The sequence below is a fragment of the Nyctereutes procyonoides genome, unplaced genomic scaffold, assembly GCF_905146905.1.
Source record: "Nyctereutes procyonoides isolate TBG_1078 unplaced genomic scaffold, NYPRO_anot_genome, whole genome shotgun sequence".
NCBI lineage: Eukaryota > Metazoa > Chordata > Mammalia > Carnivora > Canidae > Nyctereutes > Nyctereutes procyonoides.
Genome location: NW_026575139.1, coordinates 41,364,224 through 41,371,906, shown reverse-complemented (window position 1 = coordinate 41,371,906; position 7,683 = coordinate 41,364,224).

The following is a 7,683-nucleotide window of genomic DNA, read 5'->3' as shown; positions in this document are numbered from 1 at the left end:
CTGCAGTTTGAGGCAACTCAAGACGACAATACAAAGACCAAGTATTCGGGGTTGTCTCTTAAAGTCATTATTTTAATTTTTAACGACTCAGCTTTCCTAAGAACTTAAATGTGCAGGATGGTTCTATAAATCCAATGGACACTTTCTATGTAAGATATTTCAAAATGTACATGGAGACATACATAAAGTACGTCTTTCCTGTTAGACTATACTCTCTGAGAGCAGGAATTTTGATTATTCATCTTGTGTTGCTGTACCAAGCTCACAGATGATCAATAAAACTTTATTGGTGAGTGAAACTGCCCTCAAAATAGAGCATGGAAAGCACATTATGGTAGAGACAGATGGCTCTAACCATCAGATGACAATAGAGATCTTATAGAATTTCTAATCAAGAATACAGGAAACATCTTGATAAAGCTGACTTTTATATAATGGTTTATAATGGCATGTAATTTTGTTACAATTATGCCTACAGAAAATGTTTTGCATAGTACCTGCCTGGTGGCTGAAATACTAGCTCTTGGTTTTGTTATTAGACTCTTATGTACTGAATCGTGTTCTGCCTCAGATTCATATGTCAAAGCTCTAATCCAATATGACTGGTGTCCTTATAAGAAGAGAGAGACACCAGGGATGCATGTGCACAGAGAAAAAGGCCATGTGAGGACACAGTGAGGGGGCAGCTATCTATAAGCTGAGGAGAGAGGCCTCAGGAAACCAAACCTGCTGACACGTTGACCTTGGGTGTTCAGCCTCCAGAACTGTGAGAAAATAAATTTCTGTTATTTAAGCCACTCAATCTGTGCTATTTTGCTCTGACAGCTCTAGCCAACTAATATATAGAATTATAAAGCGTCTCATCATATGTGGTAGACAGAATTCTGAGATGGCTCCCACAATTCCTACCCCTTGATGCCGACAGTTTCTCCCAGTTATTCAAACACTAATCTAGGTGCTACTGTAAAGGGATTTCGAAGATCTAATTAAGGTCCCAAACTGGAGATCGCTGGGTGGCTCAGCGGTTTAGCACCTGCCTTTGGTCCAAGATGTAATCCTGGGTCCTGGGATGGAGTCCCACATTGGGCTCCCTGTGTGGAGCCTGCTTCTCCCTCTGCCTCTCTTTCTCTCTCTTTCTTTCTCTGTGTGTCTCTCATGAATAAATAAATAAAATCTTAAAAAAGAAAAGTCCCAAATCGGTCAACTTGAAGAAAGATATAGATTGTCCTGGGTAAGCCTGACCTAATCAGATGAGATTTTGAAAGGAACTGGGTTTTTCCTCCTTATGTGGGAGATTCAAAGCATAAAAACCTTACCACGAAGGAGTCTCCACTGCTGGCTGCGGAGAGGACTGGGGCCATGTTGTAATGAAGGCAGGTGACATGTAGGAGCTGAGTGGCCCACAGTTGACAGCAAGGAAAAGGAGACCTCCTCCTACAGTTGCAAGGAGCTGAATTTGGCCATAAACAAAGAAAGGAATCCCTGAAAGGAACTCAGCCTGGTCCATCCCTTCATTTAAGCCTAGGAAGCCCTGACCAGAGAACCCAGTCACACTGTGTCTGGACTTCTGACCTATGCAACCGTGAACTTATAAATGGTGGTGTTTCAAGCCACTGAACTTGTGGTAATTTGTTTCTCAGAAATAGAAAATGAAAAAAAGAAAACGAACGCATCATAAATTATAAATAAGAAGCAGAGACACAGATGTGACCTGCAGTGCAAATGGTAAAGCAAATGAATAAAATGTAAACAATAAGCAAATTTGAGTAAGGGGTACATGAGTGTTCCTTGTACTTCTATTTTTGTAACTTTTTGTTTTGAAATTATTTCCAAATGAAGTTTCAGAATAAAAGAGGTGTATCTGTTTGGGTGAATGTTTTTAGTTGCTTTGTTGAGAGTTAATTTGTCCAAAATCTTTTTTTTAAAGATTTTATTTATTCATAAGAGACACAGAGAGAAAGAGACAGAGACATAGGCAGAGGGAGAAGCTGGCTCCCCGCAAGGAGCCCAATATGGGACTCCATCCTGGATCCCAGGATCACGCCTTGAGCTGGAGGCAGATGCTCAATCACTGAGCCACTCAGGTATCCCAATTTGTCCAAAATCTTAAATTGTTGTATTTCTGAGAATCAAAGATTGATATGGTTTGAATAATAATTAAATGCTAGCACTCACTGAACTCTTATGTGCCAAGCACTGTTCTAAGTGTTTCAGACATGAACTCATCTAAACATCACAACAACCCTGTGAGGTAAGTACTCTTTTGTCCCCATTCTGGAAGAGAGGATACTGAGGCACAGAAAGGTTTGGTAACTTGTCCCAGGTAACACCAACACTTGAGAGTATTTGACTCTCAAGCCACATGATATGTATTGTCCCCATCAAAGTCTACATATGCCATTTCAAATTAGTAGTTTGCATTTGAACTGTGTTTGTTAATCTGTTTTGATCTTGATTTTTTTCTTCAGATTTTGTACTTTGTTATATTTTGTATTTTGGCAGAAAAAGAAAAAAGAAAACAAAATAACGTTATCCAAACATTTTAATTCATTCTTTCTTAATTACTGTTGTGAAGATTAAATGGGTAAAATGGAAGTATGGGTAAACTTTCAGCAAGCATTTTGCACATATAAAGTATTATTTTTAATATCTTTAAGAGAGTAATGTCAAGGGGTGACTGGGTGGCTCAGTTAGTTAAGCATCTTCTTTGGGCTCTCGTCATGATACCAGGATCCTGGGATCGAGCTCCACCCCCCCAGCACCCCCCCCCCAATCAGTCCGCTGAGAGGGAGCCTGCTTCTCTTTCCTCCTCGGCTCCTGCTTATGTGCTGTCTCTCTCACTCACTGTCTCATAAATAAATAAATAAAATCTTTTAAAAAAGAGTAATGTCAAGACTTAGATGGACCATGGCAATAGTTATGAAGAGTGTTCATAGGCCTTTAACTCTTATTTTAATAGGCCCTGTCCTTCATCATAGAAAATAATAAAACAAACCCATATCCCACATTAAATGTAATTTATAAATCACTAAGAGTTGAATTGCTTGTGACCATTTGATGTGTCCCATTTTGTAGACATTAATTCAAATTTACTAATTCAGTTTTGGAATTTAAAAACATTTTGGAGCCAATAAATTTTTCTCAGCTCTCAAACAATCAAGAGCACTGGGCCTTAGTCTCTAAAATTGCCACTTGGGGCCAGATAGTCTCAGGCAGGAAAAAAAAAAAAAAGGATGGAACTGCAAGGTTGAAGGAATATTGGGAAATATGTTTCACTAGGGGGTGCTCTTTCCTCTCCATCGATATCTTCTGGGTGGGGGCACAAACAGCTTTTAGAGTCCGGTTACAAAGGGGTCCACACATCCCCTAGATGTTAAAAAGTGGATATTTCTCTGTGGCAGAAGACTAGAGGGTACTTCCAAAAGATAAGATTAATCACTGTACCAATCAATGCAAATACATTTGTACATATTTATACACAGAGATTCAATTTATGGTGGCTAAACCAACCAAAAGTGCTTGTAGAGTAATCCACATTCATACCACCTTGATGGGTGTTATATGTGAGGGGCAATTTTGCACCCTAGGAAAAATCTGAAAGGCAAGAATTTTCATAAATGTTATTAGGTTTCTTGAGGCCATGTTAGGAGAGAACATTTTTAATCTGTGGCAGTTTGGTTTCTTTTTGTCTTAGGAGCCATGGACATTCATTGCAATTAATCTCTATATTGAGCTGTAAGTTTCCTGACAGGGACAAGAATATGAAAGTGGATTTGAGCATTGCTTGAAGGTCTTTTCTAGATCAAAGTTTAATGAATTTTTGTCCTTTCAGTAATCATTTGAAATAAAAATATCCCACAATAACTCATCCTTCTCCTTCTCAATGGATATGGAGCATAAGTGTCAGCATCTGGGAAGGAGCCTGTATGATGGCTCAATCAAGAAGGTGCTGAAGCATTGTCACAAATAACCCCCTTAGTTACCGTAGCCATGGGTCACCAATCTCAGTCCCCTGAAAATCTTGAATGGTAACATCACCATCGATTCTCCCCAGTGATGTTACTGCATTCCTTCTCAGGTGGTATCGTACACTGAATGTAAAGAAGATGCTGTATTTTCATCTTCCTAAGAAAATGGCTCAATCTCATGTAAAATTAAAGCCAAGAATTAAAATTTCACAAGCTCTTTTTTTCTCTCTTTGACTAATCCCTATTATTTTCTTTCTGTATGGACATCTACCATCAGAGAATTTCTACAATAAAGAACACATTATTTTTTAAAGCATATTATAAATAGGAAGTACTATTTATGGGCACGGTTTGGGTAGCTGTTACATGAAAAAGGAACTGAGTCCATCAGCACTGGTTCTGGGCTAGAGAGAGTCGCTTGACCATTTCTCAAACTGAATTCATCCAGGGAAGTCTGATCCTAGATGACAGCTAGCTGCCCTGCCATGCAAAGCACATTAGGTTTTATAGTGTCTGCTTAGGAAAATACATATAGGGATTTCAGCTTCCTCTTCTCACCAAACTAAACTTTGTACACACCTCGCTAAAATATGAATGTTTGCACACACCTGCACTTGCATTCTGTATAATTAGAGCCAAGTCAGGAATGACTCTCCAATACTGCCTTCTCCACCCTGAGAATTAACATTTAAAATCTTAATTCTGACAGACATTCTCAGGAAACTTGAAACACATTACATTTCTTATGTAAAATCCAGTAAAGTTCTGAGGTTGCAGCTGTTTGGCCATCTGTGAATGGTCGGCCTCAACAGTTCTAACCTGGGAAATGCAAGAAGGCTGTTATTTTCACTCAGTACTTCAATATCGAGTGGGCCTCATTTTTGTAGTGTGGAGAGAGAAAAATCAGCCTTTCTGGATGTGCGGGTGCATTATTAGGAGACAGTGGAGTACAGGGTATTAAGAGCCCGAATTTGAGAGTTAGAACACAGTTTGAAACTTTGTGCAATCACATGGATGGTGACTTCAGGCAGGTTACTTGATGTCTGTAAGCCTTAACTTTCTGTCCTGTGAACTGTAGCTAACCCTAGAGTCATGGGAACGATCTCATGAGATAATCAGTAGAGCACTGAGTCCAGTGCTGGGTCAGTGGTGGTGGGGTTGCTAGAATATTCTCTGCATGTATTCTCAATCAAGACAGAACACTCCATCATGAGCCTCTAGAAGGCAACTGTACATAGGAGCCCATGGGACTATGTGGGGGACCTTTTGCTGTGGGTAGAGCACAACGGCCCGTGCCACTAAAAGCTTCCACAGCTTCTGAGAGGCTCTGGGGTGAAGCAACCTTCAGGAGCAGGCTGGAGGCTGAGGTGAGTCAGCACACCCACCCAGTTCCTGAGAGAAGACTCCCTAGGGCCACTGAGTCACTCTTCCCTTAAACCAGGAGTCAGCCCACCCCTTTTTTTCATTCTATTTCAGAGTCAAATTAATGCTAAGAGGTATAATGGGAATAATAAAATATAATTACCATGATGACAAATCTGCAAACGATGTTCCTTATGAAAATGTATTCTCCTTCAGATACACTGTACTTCCTCAGAAAGGCCACTGAGTGGCAAATCTCCCAAGTTGTGCTTCTTGTAGGTCAGAGGTAGTAACTGTTGGCAGAAATGTCTTAGGAGTGACAGAGAAGAGACTCTCCACCTTTGCAGAAGATACCAGTGCTGATAGGAGATTGGGCAGAGGGTTCCTTCCCTTCAGAACATTTCCAGATGCGTCTCTACGTTGACTATTTTATTTATTTCTTTAAAAAAAATTATTTATTTATTTATTTATTTATTTATTTATTTATTTAGAGTGAGTGAAAGAGCGCATGACTGTGCACAAGTAGGGGGAGGGGCAGAGGCAGTGGGAGTAGCAGAACCCCTGCTGAGCAGGGAGCCGGACATGGGGCTCCATCCCAAGACCCCGGGACAATGACCTGAGCCAGAGGCAGATGCTTAACCAACTGAGCCACCCAGGTGACTCTCTATTTTCTTTTTTAAGATGTATTTATTTATTTGAGAAAAGAGAGAATGTGAGTGGGGGAAGGAGTAGAGGGAGAGAGAGAATCCTCAAGAAGACTCCCTCCTGAGTGCAAGGAGCAAACTCAGGGCTCAATCCCAGGACCCTTAGATCATGACCTGAGCCAAAATCAAGAGTTGGATGGTCAACCAGCTGAGCCACCCAGGCAGCCCGACTATTTTATTTCAAGACAACTTACCTGTCATTTCCTGCTCACTCATCCATTACTCTGTGAGAGATACTCCTTAGATCCCATCAAGGATACAGAGATGCCAGTCCCTAAGCAACTTACAGCATGGCAGGGAGGATGACAACAACAATAATAATAAGGATAGTGATAACAACCACACTTACCGATGACTTACTATGTCCAGGCACTCGTTAAACTCCTTGAAATCTCTTTTTTTCTTAAATCAAAATAATGCTGTAAGTAGATGTAATTATCATCTCAGTTTCAAAGATGAGGGAATTGGGCAACTCACTCAAAGACAAGCCCTGTATACACACAATAACACCAAGTAGAATTCCATTCTGTGTCCTGGCAGTTTATGGAGGGAAAGATCACTTCCTGTGGAGAGACATCGGGGCATACTTCATAGAGGATGCCGGGATAGAGCAAAGTCTCGAAAGTTGTAGGGGGCTGAATTGTGGCCCCTCCAAAAGACACGTCCTCCCCAAACCCTTGAATGTGACTTTATTTGGAAAAGCGTTATTGCAGATGTAATTAAGAAGCTTGAAATGAGATCATCCCAGATTTAGGGTGGGCCCTAAGTCCAATAATAGGTGTCCTTATAAAAGAAAGGCAGAGGGAGATGTGAGGCATAGTCGCCTACAGAGAGGGCCCTGTGAGCAGGAAGCAGAGCCAAGGATGCAGGCAGGCATGGAAAGCCAGGAGTGAGGCACAGGACAGACTCTCCCTTAGAGCCTCCTGGAAGACCCAACCCTGCCAACACCTTGGTTTTGGACTTGTGGCTCCCAGGACTGTGTGAAAATACATTTCTGTTGTGTTAAGCCACCCAATCTGTGGTAATTTGTTCTGGCAGCCCTGGGAAGTGAGCACAAAGGGTATGCGAGAATCACCTGGAAATACCAGTTGGAGCAAAGACATGTTAGAGCAAAACACCGGAAAAGGAAAAATATGGAGGCTTGAGGGTGTCTATTTTGGTTTGCCTGAAGCATAAGGACCCTGAAAAGGAATTAGCTTCTTAAGATGAAGGTCATATAGGGACACCTGGGTGGCTCAGTGGTTGAGTGCCTGCCTACCTTTGGCTCAGGTCATGATCCTGGAGTGTCAGGATCAAGTCCCACATCAGGCTCCTGGCATGGAGCCTGCTTCTCCCTCTGCCTATGTCTCTGCCACTCTCTGTGTGTTTCATAAATAAATAAATAAATAAATAAATAAATAAATAAATAAATAAATAAATAAATAATAATTTAAGAAAGATGAAGGTCATATGATGGAGGCTTTGAATGTCAGTTTAGGAAATCTAGATTTTACTTGATGAGCAATGAGGAACTTGATAGGCATTGTATATTTAGAAAATCAAGGTGTCCCTGACATCCCTGAGCTGTCAGGAGTTAATATGCAGCTGACTTAGGGCAAAGGTGGTGGGAATGAAGACAAGGGACAGGAGGAATGTATGTATCTTGTAGG